Raw genomic sequence first — 16,790 nt, 5'->3', positions numbered from 1 at the left:
AAAACAGCAACGAGAAGCTTTTTATTGTAGGTGAACTTTAAAACTTTCCCTAGGGGCGTTTCACGTGTATTTCTTTAAAACATGCAACATACTTACTTTATTTTAAATGGTGTGAAGAAGAGTGTGTGTGTGTGTGTGTGTGTGTGTGTGTGTGTATGCACTGTATTCATGCAGTACCCTTGGAGACCAGAAGAGGGCATCTGATCCCCTGAAGCTGGAGTTACAGATGGTTGTGAGCTGCACCGTGGGGTGTGGACAGGGGGAATCGAGCACAGATCATTTACAAGAGCAGACAGTGAGCTTACACTCTGAGCCATCTCTCTGTGCCTCTTTATTTGTATTTTATTTTTAAACGCATCATCTTTTCACGCCCTTTGCATCTTCTAAGTTTGAGTATTTGGTGTTCATTATATTTTATAAAACCCGGGTTTTGAATTTGATGAATCTATAGTGAACTTGTGAAAAGATGAATTATATATGTATGATATACATCAAATTATATACATAATATATGTATTTCTTTATCCATTTGTCTGTTGATAGAAAGCATATTTAACTAATTCATTTTTATTAGAATATAATTGCATCCATTTTCTCCTTCCAGCCCATCCCATTGCCCTCTCTCTCAACACTTCTATTTCCCAGACACAGAGCAAGACCCATTACTGATGGCAGTGAGAGATATAACTTTTCCTGGATGGATAGAGCATCATGTTGGCAAGATTCCAGTCGTAATAGGTAGAGTCTGGCTGCCATAGCAGGAGAAAGGACCTATGAAATCCATCACCAAGATCCTGACATATGACTCTGCCTAGGACTTAGGGAGATTTGAGACAGCAGAGAAACACCTGTCTCCCTAATGAGCCCAGGTGTAGGGTGATAGCTTGAGTGAAGACACTAAAAATGTTATATGGGAGTTGCAGAGATGGCTCAGTGGTTAAGACCACTTGCAGAGGTTAAGAGCCTCTTGCAGAGGACCCGGATTCAATTCCCAGAACCTACACGGTGGTTCCTCTGGCTCCAGGAAATCCAGCACCCTCTTTTGGCCATTGCAGGCATTGCACACACATAGTACATATGCCCACATATATGACACACACATGTATGTGCACATCATTAAAAAAAACAAACAAGCCTTTAAAAGTTAGATAAATATATAACAGAATATAACTCAGCACAGTAAGAAATCATTTATAACTGTGGCAACACGGCTGGCATCTCCATATCATTATATTAATGGAAGTACTCCAGGAGCAAAGTAGCCCTTATCCTCTGAGTCCATTTCTTTTCACTCCCTTGAGATGGAAAGCCAGAGCACAGCGTCAAAGAGAATGTCAGCAGTGACCCAGGACCAGAAACAACTGGGGGGAAATAGACCATACAGGGACACCAAACACCTTTTGAAAACAATGAAAGTACTTTGCCTCTTAATCATGATACATATAATAGTAATATCAACTCTTACACCGCACCCCCAGGCACATATTATTATCACTAATCAGACTCAGGATGTTATTAATAATACATTTTTATAAAGAAGACATGAGGCTGGGAAAGAGATGAGTGGGGGAGTCACTAGAACCTTTGGAGGCAGGTGGCAGAGAGTGGCTATCATCAAAAGATATTGTGCCCGTGGATAAAGGTTTCTTTTTTTTTTTCTTTTTTTTTTTTCGGAGCTGGGGATCGAACCCAGGGCCTTGCGTTTGCTAGGCAAGCGCTATACCACTGAGCTAAATCCCCAACTCCTGGATAAAGGTTTCAAAGAATCAATACAAATATTATTATTTTTTTTTTAAAAAATCTATGTATTAAAGGAGATAGAATTTTGTACCTTGTGCGTTCTCTGGTTTTGTAAGTATGTTTTACTGAATTGGATCACGCTTGGGCTGGCTCGCCCTGATAGACGCTCCTCTGAAACTGGACAGGAAGCAGGATCCAAGGCGCGGGCAGATGGTTCTGTTGATGTGTGAAATCGTCCTTGGTTCAGGCCCCAACTCTGTCACTTTCTCCACATGTGACACTCGTTCAGCGCTGTCTCCGTTTCCATGGTTGCACACGGAGGGGTCCACGTAGGACCTCGTGCACGGTTTTAGCGTGGCCAGATTCCTCCTTCCGCGGTGCAGTGAGTTAAAGGGAAGAGCAGGGGATGTGGCTGAGGCCCTGCTCCTGTGGAGAGTAAATTCCAGAGGAAGACAAAGACAGCAAATCCATAAATAGGAGGGAAATGTCAATCGGTTCTATGGGCTGTAAAGATGAAACAAAACCAGTTTTGTGAACACTTGGGTGTTTCTTTAGCTGAGTGGTAGGCAAGACCTCGGGGAAAAAGGGATCTAGGTCAGAGATCTGAAGGGCAGGGAGATGGCTGTTGTGCCAAGCCAGGAAGTACAGATTCCTGCAGAGAATTTAAGGTAGAGGAGGAAGAGGGGGAGGGGCAGGGGGAGGGTAAGAGGAGGGGGAGGGGAGGAGGCATGCTAAGGGAGGAAGGCAGATTTGTAGCCCTGGGAAATAGAAGGTTAGACATGACATGGACAGGATTCCATCAGAGATGCCTGTGGGATGCTCAGTGACATGGGTTAGCTTTGGTCATGATCCTAGGAATTCTCCACCAGGAGTCTCAAACACTGATCTATTTGCTTCTTTGTTACTGTGATAAAAGACTGACCAGGAGCAACTCAAGGAAGAAGTATTTCTTCTTAGACTTTACATCCCGTCATAGAACTGGCTCATCCAAGGGCATGCTGGGAGCGGAACTCCGGTCCTTTGGAAGAGCAGCAAGTGCTCTTAGGTCCCGAGCCATCTCTCCACCATCCCTGCTTCCAGCTGATATACTCAAGGCCTTTGAGAATATCTTGTCCTTTGGGGTACCATCCCAATGACCTTGTCATTGGCAAGGTCATCCTCTGGTAACTTTCTTGGTAGTTCTCTTGTGTGTTTCCTAGCATATTTAAGACAGTATTATGAATTCTTGCCTGCTTTCTTTTTTTTTTTTTCTTCTAATTGTTCAGTTCCTGACCAGGATGATGCTTTTGCTCGATGTGGAAATTGTTAATTTGAACGCACATCGCCTCAATTATTTGCCTCATTCTTCAGCTGACTTGTACAACTCCTGGGGTATTTAAGGAGGCAGTAAATATAGCAGCAGCATTCAGTAACTGAAAAGAACTCCTTGTCATCTTATTCAGGTGGTTGCCCCTCTGCAATCCACTCCCAACTGCAATCCAGTTCTGTCTGGAAAAAACCCTACAGAGAAGCCTTCCTCTGTGGGAATCCACTGAAACCCTTCTCATTGAGAGTCCAGTCCTGGTCCTCGTGAGTGACAAAAGTGTCGTTTGGATTGGGATAGGGATAGGACCAATGTTCCTATTGGTTCCAAAGCTTCGTACTTTTCCTTTAAGTTTTTATAAAGGAAATAAGTTTCCTTTATTTTTGTTTTAGTTTGCTAAATTTTACTCTCCTTGTGCTTTTGCAATTATTATTATTATTGTTGTTGTTGTTATTGTATGTATATTTGTGCTTTGTCTGTCCATAGGACTGGGCACCACTTGCATGCTGCTGGCTGCCCTCAGAGGCTGACAGAGTATGTGCATTCCCATAGAACCAGAGTTACAGATGGTTGTGAGGCTTTCATGTGGGTGCTGGGATTCAAACCTGGGTCCTCTGGAAGAGCAGCCCGTGCTCTAACCACCGAGACATCTCTCCAGTCTTTCCCTGAGCTTTTTCGTGCACACTCTGTGTTAGATTAATCAGGCAGTTCTCCGGTCCTTCTCGACAGCATTTGTTATATTTTATCGCAAGCATTTGGTATTGTGGGGCTTTTACTTGGCTGTCTGGTGATGGTACTCACCCTTAAATATGTTCTAAACAAATGCCAAGGATCACTCTAACTATCGTTTAAGATGGTCTGTTTTATCCTCAGCAGAAGAAGACCTGGTCAGACTTGTAACTCTTGCTGCTAAGGTTAAAGGTCATAAGACCCAGAAGTCAGGGAGACAGGAGCAAAATGGTGTGCCCTGGGCCTAACAGGACCACTGCAGTCTTGAACTCTTGGCGGCCATGGTTACCTTTTCAAGGCCTGAACACAGTCAAGCCAGTCAACATTCCAGCATGGAATCAGGGGGCGGGGGCTGGGGGGAGGCACACAATATCTCATCCTAGGCTGAGGAGTTAGTAGAACTTGAGGGCCACCTGTGAAGGAGAAGTCAGTTCTCCACAGGGATGTGGCCCCCCTGGTAAGTTGATCCTGCTTCAGTGGATGGCTGCTTATTCACACACATGTGGCAAAGCATGGATTTGAACCGGTGGGTTTGTAAAATAAAGTCATGAAAGTGGGAGGAGCATGTGTATGAAGAAGTCTGTGAAGAGACTTGGGGGAGAAGCAGGATAAATACAATCAAAATTCATTGTAACCATGTGTGAAATTCTCAAGGGATAAACAAAAATATATTCACAAAACTTTCACACAGGGGAAAGAGCTGGTCTCCATGGGCTGGTGGCTCAGGCTGCCTGTTCTTGGGGATGCAGGTTGAGTTCCTTGTGGGCTTATTCTGTTACTCAAGTAGAAATCCTCGGGCCAGCTCTTGTTGAATTTCAATGAGATATGGACTGTGTGATTACTAATCACTATCTCTCAAGAGAACTAGGACCCAGTGGAGTTGGCTGTTGTCCTCAGCCGATCCCACCCGTTTGGCTCCTACAGGATGAGTTGGATACAATAAGATGAGGTGGTTCTTGTGGTTGCTATCTCCCTGCTGGGGCTTCCACAGACCACATCGATTCTTTTGTGATGGAACCCAGCCAGCACCTGGCAACTAGTGATGACTACGAGATGGGAGATTTGATTGGCTAGAAAAGTTCTCCTGGCCTTCCGTGTTAAAGGTGGCCAGAGATAGTCATAATGAAATAACAGGTACACGGCTGTGATCTCCCCTGCCCTTCTACCCACATCTACCCCTCCCACACCCACCCCTCCCACACCCACCCCTCCCACACCCACCCCTCCTACACCCACCCCTCCCACACCCACCCCTCCCACACCTACCCTTCCCACACCCACCCCTCCCACACCCACCCCTCCTACACCTACCCCTCCCACACCTACCCCTCCCACACCTACCCCTCCCACACCTACCTCTCCCACACCCTGCTTATTGGTTCTGTGTCTCTAGATAAATTAAATAAGGCTATAAGGCGAGCTATGAGATTTTGGATCTATATGTATATCAACATCAGCGAAGGATCTGGAGAAGTGGCTCAGGGGTTGAGGACACTTGCTGCTCTCATAGAGGACTGGAGTTTGGTTTCCAGCAACCACATCCGGTGGCTCCTACCATCTGCAACTCCAGATCCAGGGGATCCGATGCCCTCTTCTGGTCTCTGAAGGTATGTGCACATGTTTACATAGACAAAAAAGTGAAAGTCTTATTCACTTTTTCAAGGACGAATCAACAAAACACACAAAAACAGCGAGCTTTCAAACCTCGCTGAACAAGTATGAAGAAGGCAGCTTTGTCGTACAGACGGAAGAGTCTTCATTGAATAAAGGTTTACTGAAAGAAACAGACGTAAATTACAGACAGCATCTGCCTTGAGTCCTCCGTGAGGCTGGTCTTGGTGGGCAGAGGTGAGAGCGCAAGCTATGATTTCCCTTTACTGCAGAGGCCACCCAGACTAGGTGTAAATATTGCCTTTGGCTGTTGTCTGTCTTGAAAAAACTAAAGGAATCGAGTTCAGAAAGCAATAGAAAGTGAGGAAGATGGCCACAGTGTACCCAGGACCCATCCTCCTGTCTGTGACCCCGTGCTGTAATAAAACAAGGGAAGGTGGATATGATTGGTCCCCAAGATGTGCCCACGAGACTCCCCTTCACAGGTCAGTTGACTGCCCACTCACCAGCACATGTGCTGCATTAGGGTAAGTCCACAAACACCCCTCCCCATAGCCGATCTTTCAAATTAACATGAGCATGTCATATATTGGAACATGGAACTGAGCCCTGGCACACAGCCCACTGGCACATGGGTAAGCAGCATACCTGAGGCCAAGATTCAAGAAGGAATGTGGGCTAGAACAGGAGAAGGGTTGCTTCAGTAAAGTAATCTTAGAACATCAACACACACACACACACACACACACACACACATACACACACACACACATACACACACACATACACACACACACACACACACACACACACACAACACCGTGAATGAGTCTGAAGTCAGACCTTTAACTGTATTTCTTCCTACCTCTCACTCTAAAGGAGAAGCGACCATAAAAAGAAAACCTTCCAATACACCAGCAGACCGGGCAGTTTATTTAAACAAAGGTTAGGAAAGTGAGCCTCTCTCATTGCCAGAGCAGGTTCTGAGGACTCTGTTCAGCCTTAAGGCCAGGCAACAGAAAACTGAAAGCAGCGGGGAGAGGTGGATAGTTTAGCTGGTGACAGCTGGGCAGTCAGCTGGATCTCAACCAATGGGCCACCTGTGATTGGCTAAAGCTCAGCTGTTGTGATTGGCTGAGATGGCTTGTTTGTTGCAGAAGTAGACTCCCAAGTTGGACTTCACTTAGGTTACTTAGTTTGATTGCAGTTTGCTATATAAGGACTCAGGACAGAGATATCTTTGGGCCAAATTTAGTTTAATTACACACACACACACACACACACACACACACACACCTTAAGGTGGATCTCAGCATCTTTCCTCACCCTGTCATGTTGGTAGTGCAGGCAAAATCATTTATTAATGATGCCATACCTAATTAGAACATTAAGGCAAGCCTTAAAGGTGAGCATTGAAGCAGAGCTGGGTGTCTGCTAACGTCACTTAAGTTTTTCTAGTGAGAGAATTATCTTCGTTACATGGTGACAAATTAAAATGAGCTGCACCACAAGGCTGTCTATAAAAACATACAACCTAAATTAAATGTATATAAAATATTATGGGTACTCTCCATATTCCCCCAAAGAATAAAAATAACACACTGTAGTATTTCATACTGTTATCTCCTATAGGTTGTGTTATTGGCTACACAGTCCTTGTATTTCCATTTATGTCATAAAATGCCGTAAACTAGTGTAACACACACATAATATATGCACAATCCAGAAGAGAGGACAGATCGCACCGCCTCCCAGGGCTGGTGTCTGACACCCTGGCTTTTCCCCCAGTCCCTCTGATGTGCTCTCACCTGTTTTATTGCAACAGTTTCTATTTCTGCTCTCCCTAGACACCAGTGTGGAGGGCGCTGGTAATTAGTAGGCTGTCCGTCACTGTTCTCTATCCTTAGCATTGCGGCTTCATCCAGCCAAGTTGAGAAGTTCGGTTGTGACTTAGCTGCAGACGTCTCCTGCAGTTCTGAGAGTCTAACACCAAGCTCTGCAGACAGGAAGAAGAGCCGGGCTTCCCCATGAGTGCCATGTTTTATGTCCCTGAGGCAGCTCCCCAGACACACATGCACTCTTTATTTCTACTGTCCTTCCCTGCCGCCCATCCCTGGCATCTGTCTGTCAATATGATATGCAGAGCTCTCTGTGTTTGATTTGTTTGAATGTTGAGGAAGAACCAAGTCCAAAAGAAGGCAATACGTTTATAGACATACTCCAGTAAACAAGTATCTAGGTATATGTATATATAGTATAAGTAACACTGATACACATTTCTTTAATGTATGAATGCTCTGCTGCATATGCATCTGCCTGCCTGAAGAGGGCATCAGATCCAACCTACGGATGGTTGTGAGCCACCATGTAGTTGCTGGGAATTGAACTCATGACCTCTGGAAGAGCAGTCAGTGCTCTTAACTTCTGAGCCATCTCTCCAGTCCCACTGATATATATTTAAAGTCGGCATATACAGAGGGAAATGAATGCTGTGTGCACACATACATATGTAAAAATAAAACAAATCTTAAAGAAGAGATATGGCAAAGATAGTGATTTAGTTCAGTGGGTAGAGTGGCTGCCTAGCATGGCTATCATACTGGGTTCAGTCCCCAATACCCGCATAAACCAGGGGTGGGATGAAAGCCTGTAATTCCGGCACTTGGAAGGATCAATGGAAATGAACAGAAACCTAAGGCCGCCTTTGGCTTTACGACAAGTTTGTGGCCAGCTTGGGAAACAGAAACTATATCCCTGTCTTAAAAATGAGGGAGAGTGAGTGTTAACTCCAAGCCTCCCTATGCTGGGGCTAAGCTGTCCTGACATTTTACATTCGGATCCTCTGATGTTAACTCACTATATATGCTGTTCTAGGCATAGGCTGTCACCCACTTAAATAGCTCAGAGGCTGCTGGCAGAAAATGCACGATCTTGACAGATACTGAGAGTCGAGCCCCGCAGCTAGCTGTGTTAGTGATTCAGAGCCTTGGGACTTAAGGACTCTGCAAGGGCTGGATTCCACGACTTGCTGGCAAATTGGCACTTCCAAGTAGATATTTAGAGCCAAACAGAAGTGCCTAAGAGCTAACAGCACTCTTTTAAATTTGACTCACGGAAATGTCCCTTGGGGGCATCAGATGTTCCTCGGTGGAGAAGAGGCGATGCGATTGGCTAATGAGCTATGGGCAAGGTGTGTGTTCTAAGGGGTCGCTAAAATACCTCGATAGCAGTCGGCTGTCTAGTGACATCAGTTCTGGAACCTTCCTTCATTCCTGTGGGCTGTTTTGTGTTTCTTGTGCCCAAGACCAAATATCTTACAAGAAATAAATTAAGGGAGGAAGGGTTTATTTTGTAGTATAATGCAAGGGCACAGGGGAAGACACGGCAGCATGGGTGTGAGGCATCTGGCCACATTGCACCCGCAGTTAGGAAGCAGAGAGAGTCGAGCACTGGTGTTCAGCTTCCTTCTTTTGACTCCGACCAGGGCTTCAGACTGTGGGATGGTGCTTCTCTTGGTTGGTGGGCATCCTCCTTACATTGATCTAGCTTAGAAATTCCCCGTCATAGTTAGTTTGTATCGACTTGACATAAGCTTAGACACCCCTGGGAAAGGGCAATCTTAACTGAGGAATCGCCTCTGTTCGATTGATCTGTGGGCAAGACTGTGAGGGATGCCATCTTGATTAATGATTGCTGTGGGAGGGCCCAGTCCCCTGTGGGTGCTGCCATCTCTGGGCGGGTGGTCCTGGGTGCTCTAAGGAAGCAGGCTGAGCAGATGGAGAGCAAGTCAGTAAGCATCGATACCCCATGGCCTTTGCTTCAGCTCCTGCCTGGAGTTCCTGGCCTGACTTCTTTCCACAATGGACTGCATAAGCTAAAACAACCCCTTTCCTCCCCAGACTGATTTTGGTCAGGGTTCTCATTCTGAGCAACAGAGATGCAAACCTGGCCACTCCTTCAGAGATACCCTGGGAGACCTTTGTCTCCTAGGTGGCTCTAGACCTCCTCTAGTTGGCAGGCAGCATTAACCATGACATGTGTCCACCACAAGCAGACAGATAATAAGTCAACATTGGTTGGCTTGTGCCTGCTGCTATGGTGGCCATGTGAAATTGCTGGTGTCTGGCCATTTTGACAAGAAGAGGCTTAGAGTGGACTCAATGGTAAAAGCTTTGATCCCACCACAGGTCAAAATGAGCAGAATTCCCTGTCTACTGTCAAGAAATTCTTTTTCTATTTTTAGCTATTTGATTCTTAAGTGTCCTTTTAGCTATTTACTATTTTCTTAGTGTAGTATGAATATTTAACAGTGGGCGTGTGCTCTGACATTTTAAGCGTAACGCACTTGAGTGTATTCACCATGTTACAGAGCAGTACTCACCTTCTTTCTCCTTCATGAGATGGGGTCTTATGTAGTCCAGGCTGGCCTTGAAATTGTTACGAAGCCAAGGATGGCCCTTCCATCCTTGTCTTTCTGCTTCCACCTACCAAGCTTCTAGCTGTTAAGATCACAGACATGATTTATGTGAGGCTGGGAACATAAACCAGGGTCCCTGCACTCTGGGGAAGCCCTCTGTCAAGGGAGCTCATCCCAGCCCTGCGGAAGAGCTGTAGAACTTTCTTTTTTTTGTAGAAAGGAAAGTTACACTTGTTGAGCAGTGACTTCCATTCCATCTCCAGGCCCAGGAAGCCACAATTTTTCCCTGTTCTATGAATGTACTTGACATGTTATCCTGTGATTGGCTTATTTCATTGAGTACTGCGTCCTGCCAGTCCATCCATGGTCTTGCAGATGGCAGTGCGACTTTCTTTTTTAAGGATACATAATATCGTATTGTATATATCTGTACAAGTCTGTTTCAGGGTGGAAGAATTCATTTTGGTAAGAGGGATTTTTTTTATTACAATGTTTCCTATTTATTTTAAACAGAAAAATAATGATCGGGTGTTTGGGGTAGAGTGTGCTAATTTCATGCAGAAATTATATCTATATCTATATACTATATATATATCAGGGTGATTGGCAAGTCTAAGTAAAACCTTTATAATTCTTTTTGTCGGGAAGGGTGGAGTCCCCTCCTTCCCACATCCCTCTTGCAGGCTGCCCAATGTTCTTGGGCTCCCCAAGCATACTCCTCTGCCCAGCATCTTTTTCTTTAAACATCTATTATTCTATTTGCACTTACTTAAAAAAGACTGGGTTGGCAGTCTTTACTCCACAATATTTACCTACCCAAAGCCTACTGTGTCTTATATTCTGTCTATGCCTCTCTCACATTCCCCATATAAAGCTCAGGAAACAGGAAAGAGATGGAGACGTAAAACTATAATTGTCACAGATACTTCTCACCACATCCCCTTCCTGGGCTCATCCCTCTGATGCAGTCTCAGACTCAAACATTGTCTGAAGCTATGTATTGTCACAGGAGCCAGAAAACCAACACAGCACATTTTCCACTTTTTTTTTTTTTTTTTTGGTTCTTTTTTTCGGAGCTGGGGACCGAACCCAGGGCCTTGCGCTTCCTAGGCAAGCGCTCTACCACTGAGCTAAATCCCCAACCCCACATTTTCCACTTTTATTTTTATTTACTCGTGATCTTATTTTTGTATTTGAATGCTCCTAGGCGAGCCAGTAAGTGTACCTGGAGGCCAGAGGTCAACCATGGTATCATTTTTCAGGACCTTGCCTTTTGAGATAAAGTTTCCCACAGGTCTGAGGGGAGGTAGGTGGCTGGCAAGGTGGAAGGATCTGCCTGTCTCCAATCCCCCAGTAACCATGAAATTACAAGTACACATTTGAAGGAGGCAAAGGTCCTATAGCCAAGACGGACCCTCTCTTCCTGGGAGGAACCTGCAGTCATCTTTCGAGCAGTGAATCTTTCTAATTCACCCATAAAGAAAAAGCTTGTCAGCAACAGTCTGCTGGAAACACATCTCTTAGCTGTCACCTTAATTTTATTCTTAAGACCGGAGGTAGACAAGCAGACGTCTGGTCCAATCTAGGATAAGTGGCATTTGTGCTCAGCAAAGAGAAGAGAGACAAAGCAAGTTCCCTGTGATCCTGAGCCTGCTTTCTAATGACAGTGGCGGAAAGTGGGTCACACGCATGCTTCCCCACCCACCCGCCTTTTGCTGACCAGAAATATCAAACTCCTTTCTGTGTGTGTGCTGGGAATTGAAACCAAGACGCTACGCGTGCTCAGCCATTGCACTGCCACTGTTCCACCCCAGAAAAAGAAGAAGTCTTTAAGTTATTTCTTTATAGTTTGTCCCCGCCAGCAGGGACCCAGTTATTCAGGGTCCCGAAGAGGCTTTCTACCTGTGGGCCAAAATGGGGGTGAAGAGAAGAAGGAGACCAAGCAAAAGTTCTGTTGTCAAGGTCTCGTTTATTGGGATGAACATTGCAGCTTTTAAGGCTTTCAGGTAGGGGGAGTGACCTTTGTGAAATATGAAGGAGGGGGAGATGAGGGTATAGGCAGTGATAGCTGGAGGCAAAGAAGTCAGGCGATGAGGTCAGGTGGTGGAGACACTGGGTGTTGACTGAGGAGATAACTGGTATCTGCTGAGGGAAGGTATCTGCTGAAGGGAGCTGAGGCATCCCTTGAATGTTATATTCCTGTGCCGTAAATTCATGGGAGAGGCTTTATCCAACAATCTTAAGATTTATGGCAGTCATCTTCGGGGTGAGTCTCTGTGGCCAAACAGCCCAGAGTCACTTTGAACCATGCAGTCAAAAAGCGGCTAGGCCCAAATCCAATATGGCTCCGTGCATCTCCCCCATTTTTCTTTAAAAAAAAAAAAACCATTAGGTGGAAGTAGTGGTCTGAGAGAGATCAGACATGCCTCACAGAGTGCCCAGCTCGGCCATGGCGAGCCACTCTTGCAGTTAGGACTGCACCCCAATGGCTAGGAATGAACTTGCGCTGTAACATACCGTTCTGGGCTATACGTGTGTGTTATTGGGGGAGAAACTGGGCAGAGGAGCATTTGACCGGCCCGCACGTTTAAACGGGGTGTAGCCACCTCTGTCTTAGGATCGACCTCTCAAACCCCAGCCTTATCTGTCATAGGATCACCTTGTCGCCCCCAAGGTTCCTGTCTTAGATTGGTCAAGGGTCAGAGGAAGTTGCCCGTCCCTGAGGATAGCTACATCAGGTCATCTTCTCATTCCTCTCACTTGAGCCCAGGGGCGAAAGAGCAAGGGCCAGATGGCATTAATATAAGAGATTGTGGAAATTGAGCCTCTCCCGATAAGTTGTAGGCACCTCATCTGGTTCTCCTCAGCTGTTATGGCCATACCACCAAGGGCCTAGTCAAGCCTCTCCTGTAATAAAATTTAGAATTCCCAATTGTTAGCAACTACTCCAGAAAGTTCACCCACTGTGCTTGCTTAACAATAGATTGGGGGAGGGTAGCTCCAGACACTGCAGACACAATGGCTGCAGCAGTAATGGCTGCTACAATAGCAGCGAAAATGCCAAGGTCTTTCCCAGGACAGTTCAGGATCGGTCATTCTTCTCTGGAACAACCAGCAGGCAATGGGACCATGTCTGAGATCTGCAAAACCAGGGCAGAGTTCCCCAGTCCACAGCAGCTTCCACCAAGCAACAGTGCACAGAGGGTCAGAGCGCAGGCCGTGGTGGGACGGGACACAATGACTGCAGCAACGCCAGAATTTCTGTGATGACAAAAGATGAGTGGGAATCCTCCATATTCCTCCAAGGACACAGGAATGACTCCAGGGACCCGAACCAGGAGAGCTGAATCTTCATGCTCCCAGGATCAGCATGGCTCACCAGCCACTCGGGCAGCTGGCACACTCCTGTAGCATCCTGTAGAAAAAACACAAAGATTCCCTCTTCCCCATATAAAATATCTGAACAGGATCATGCCAATATGTGGATCTTTCTATTTCACCTTGGCAGAAGTATGCCTAGTTGTAGGGTGCCATAAACTCAGAGTGTTCCTTGGCATCCAAATTTTAAAATTGAAATAAAAGGAGCATATTTTAGCATACAGGGATAACTCCCCTTTTTATTTATTAAAATATTGTTAAAATATTATTTATTAAGATAAGTCCTTAAGGATTAAATTGAGGACACTGAGCACTTGTATTTATAAATTTACTTTTATACCAAATTATTGTCTCCAGCATTACTGTTTTGGATATATAAAGAATGAGATTTTTTTACTAACTGTTCCTATGTAAGGCCTATAATCTGTCTGGTATCATTGTCCTCCCTTGCTAAGTGGTCTAGGCAATCTAATTTGAGTTCTTAAATGGCCTATAAAGGAACAGTACTTAGTGCTCTTAACCACTAAGCCATCTCTCCAGCCCCTCACCAGCTTTATTTACCTAAACATAAGCATTAATTAGAGATGCCAAATCCTATAAATACTGTACTAGAAATCCCTGAGCCGGCAAGGTGAGGCTGGGAGTTGAAAGTAAGCAAATGGAGTCTTCCTCTTTTCAAGAGGGTGTGTTATCAACTCCATTACCATTTTCAAAGAGCTGGGTCTATGGTTTTGTTTAGTTGTCTGAGCCAGAGCACTGAAAGGACAGTGAGTTGTCAGACAATTCACACTGAAATCACTTTGATTTTAAGTAGAAAACCTGCCTCTAATATAGCATTAAGTAATTGTAAAATTTGAGGGCTAGTAGTATCTAAAAAAAAAAAAACAAAAGAACGAAAACTTTTTAATCAATTGTAAAACCACAAGCCACACATTGGCTATCAGCGTATGAATTGAAAGCTTGATTTTTTTAACATTATAAAAACAGTGGCTAAAGCCAGGAATTTAATAATCTGTGCTGAAGCAGCAGAAACTCAAGAGAATAAACAAGTGATCCAATCATACATGTAGCCTTTTCATTAGATGAACCACCTATAAATACAGTAAGCGCATTTTCTATGGGTTGCATGCACAAATTTACAGTAAATACAAAAGCATGCAAGGAGTAAAATTATCAATTTTGCCTGAAATTTGTATATGTAATAGGCCAAATATCAGTATTTTGTAATAACCAATTTGATTGCTGTTTGGAATAAGGTATGTTTCACCAGGTTTCTTTTTAAAATACTTCCATGACTCTAGCCTACAATTTTGTACTAATGACAAAAGCTTTATCTCCAATGAGGATAACAAAGTTAAGTCCTCTGGTAAGGTGAGGCACTTTGGCAATTAACATATCCTTAGAAGCTTAAAATTAGTTTTAAATATTAAAAATGAATATTGAATCTTCTCTGGAGCAATAGTTACTCCCCAAATGTTAAAGCTCATTTTGAGAGCAAAGGTTTGTAGTAAAAATGTCCATATACACTGAAAGATTCAAAGTTCTAACTTCTTACATTGAAGAAGCAACAAAATTACATAATATAAGGCTAGTAGCCACTCTTTTGTAAAAAATTTTTAATGATATCACTTCATGGGCTCTCTAAAATTATAAGCAAGCTCACAAAATAAAAACTCACAATCGCCAGGATGTAAACAAACTGCATAAAAACAATCTTCTAAATCTATCTTGAAATGGCAGTTGGAGTAAGCAAACAAGCTGTAATGCTCTCACAAGTTCTAAAACCTCATCAATCCTTCGTAAATCCTGTAACAATCTCTACCTGTTTGATTTTTTTCTTAATTATAAATAAGTTTGAGTTAGTCAATGTAACACTGACAGTCTTTAATCACAATCTTTAAGATCTCTTTGTAACACCAGAGCACAGCCACAACTTTGGAAAGTCACCTGAGTTCTGAGTATGTGACTAGGCAGCTGTTCTTGGGGCAGTGGAATTAGCATCAAAATACAGTAACTTTAGGGCAAACCACAACTTTGGCTATGACTGCCAATTCCTACATATGAACACCCGACGGTGCGGTCTCCAATACCTCAACAAAGAGACATTGCCCTAAAATCTTTTAGAAGCCTGGTTTCTAGGATAAGAGTTCCATAAAAATATTACCTCAATTTGGACCTGTTTCCCTAGGTTGGCTCATATCCAAATTACAGTTTTAAGCCAACTTTCTGTTACCAATGTTACACCTTTTAAGCTGTGAAGCTCCTGGTGTCTTTAGGATCAGCTAGTATAAACATTTAGCCAGCCCCTGGGGAGCTTGTCCAGCAGACTTAGGCTTCTAGCTACAGATGTAGGCTCCAAAAGCCAATTGAAACTGTTCTTTATGCATTGTTCCCTTCTTGAAACGAGTTAAAACCAAGTCAAGGTGTGAACGACTGGCAGATAAAGTTTTTATCATTTTTTCTTTTGAACACGAAACATAAAACATTTAAACAACGAGAAACAAAGACCACAGACATAAACTGACAGACATGGATAGCTTGGTGCACCAAGGACACACAATAGACATAGAGGGAAAAAACTAGATGGTGTCCCACGATAGGGACCCACATATCCTACTTATGGAACCCAGAACTAGAAATAAGCATTTCTCCAATAGGAGCCAGCAGAGAGGCAGGACGTCTCCTGCCTTTCTTCTGTTCCCAGGAGAGCCCTGAAAAGTTTTTCTCTTTCTCCAAAGCATCCGTGGAGAGTCCGGGAGGACTGTTTTTCCCAAACCCATTCTCTCTCATGTCTAGGGTGTAAACTATCTCTAGTCAGGATCCAAAGACTAAAATATAACTCTAAAAGAACGCATATGCAAAAACACTTTACCATTACCTTGTCCCTTTTTTATTACAAGTTTTACTTAAGCTAGCCCCACACTGCTTAAAATTAACCAGGGATACCTTTCATCAATAAAACAAAAAAACTTGATTAAATCCTTTTTCTTAACTCTTAATCCTCTCTCCCTGAGTGAGCGCTTGATCTCTCCTATGAAACAAGCCTCCTAAATCCATACCTTCCCCATGGCAATTAGACGACAATTATTCGACCGGTCCTTACCTCCCTCTCCAGCGACGCACGAGCGATGCGGCCTGAAGAGTCCTCGATTCCCGCTGCAGCTCTCTTATCTCCATTGTCCTGTAGTCGGCCTTGCTTCGGGGTCCCTGTGTTCGGGCGCCACTTGGCCCCGCCAGCAGGGACCCAGTTATTCAGGGTCCCGAAGAGGCTTTCTACCTGTGGGCCAAAATGGGGGTGAAGAGAAGAAGGAGACCAAGCACAAGTTCTGTTGTCAAGGTCTCGTTTATTGGGATGAACATTGCAGCTTTTAAGGCTTTCAGGTAGGGGGAGTGACCTTTGTGAAATATGAAGGAGGGGGAGATGAGGGTATAGGCAGTGATAGCTGGAGGCAAAGAAGTCAGGCGATGAGGTCAGGTGGTGGAGACACTGGGTGTTGACTGAGGAGATAACTGGTATCTGCTGAGGGAAGGTATCTGCTGAAGGGAGCTGAGGCATCCCTTGAATGTTATACTCCTGTGCCGTAAATTCATGGGAGAGGCTTTATCCAACAA

General features: G+C 44.3%; 2 long non-coding RNA genes across 2 annotated transcripts in view; one reads left to right on the top strand and one right to left on the bottom strand.

Annotated features, from left to right (window-relative positions):
• LOC148002311 (uncharacterized) overlaps window positions 1-4,131 on the bottom strand; it is a 4,330-nt gene extending 199 nt beyond the window's left edge. Inside the window, exon 1 of the long non-coding RNA XR_015634333.1 lies at window positions 1,832-4,131. This is a non-coding gene — a long non-coding RNA (uncharacterized LOC148002311). The remainder of the gene's footprint in view (window positions 1-1,831) is intronic.
• LOC120095960 (uncharacterized) overlaps window positions 4,132-16,790 on the top strand; it is a 32,611-nt gene continuing 19,952 nt past the window's right edge. Inside the window, exons 1-3 of the long non-coding RNA XR_015634332.1 lie at window positions 4,132-4,229; window positions 4,697-4,906; window positions 5,166-5,379. This is a non-coding gene — a long non-coding RNA (uncharacterized LOC120095960). The remainder of the gene's footprint in view (window positions 4,230-4,696; window positions 4,907-5,165; window positions 5,380-16,790) is intronic.

Source organism: Rattus norvegicus, chromosome 12 (genome assembly GCF_021556685.1).
Source record: "Rattus norvegicus strain SHRSP/BbbUtx chromosome 12, alternate assembly SHRSP_T2T, whole genome shotgun sequence".
NCBI lineage: Eukaryota > Metazoa > Chordata > Mammalia > Rodentia > Muridae > Rattus > Rattus norvegicus.
The sequence above is the reverse complement of the archived record's forward strand: the minus strand, read 5'-3'. Positions and strand labels throughout refer to the sequence as shown.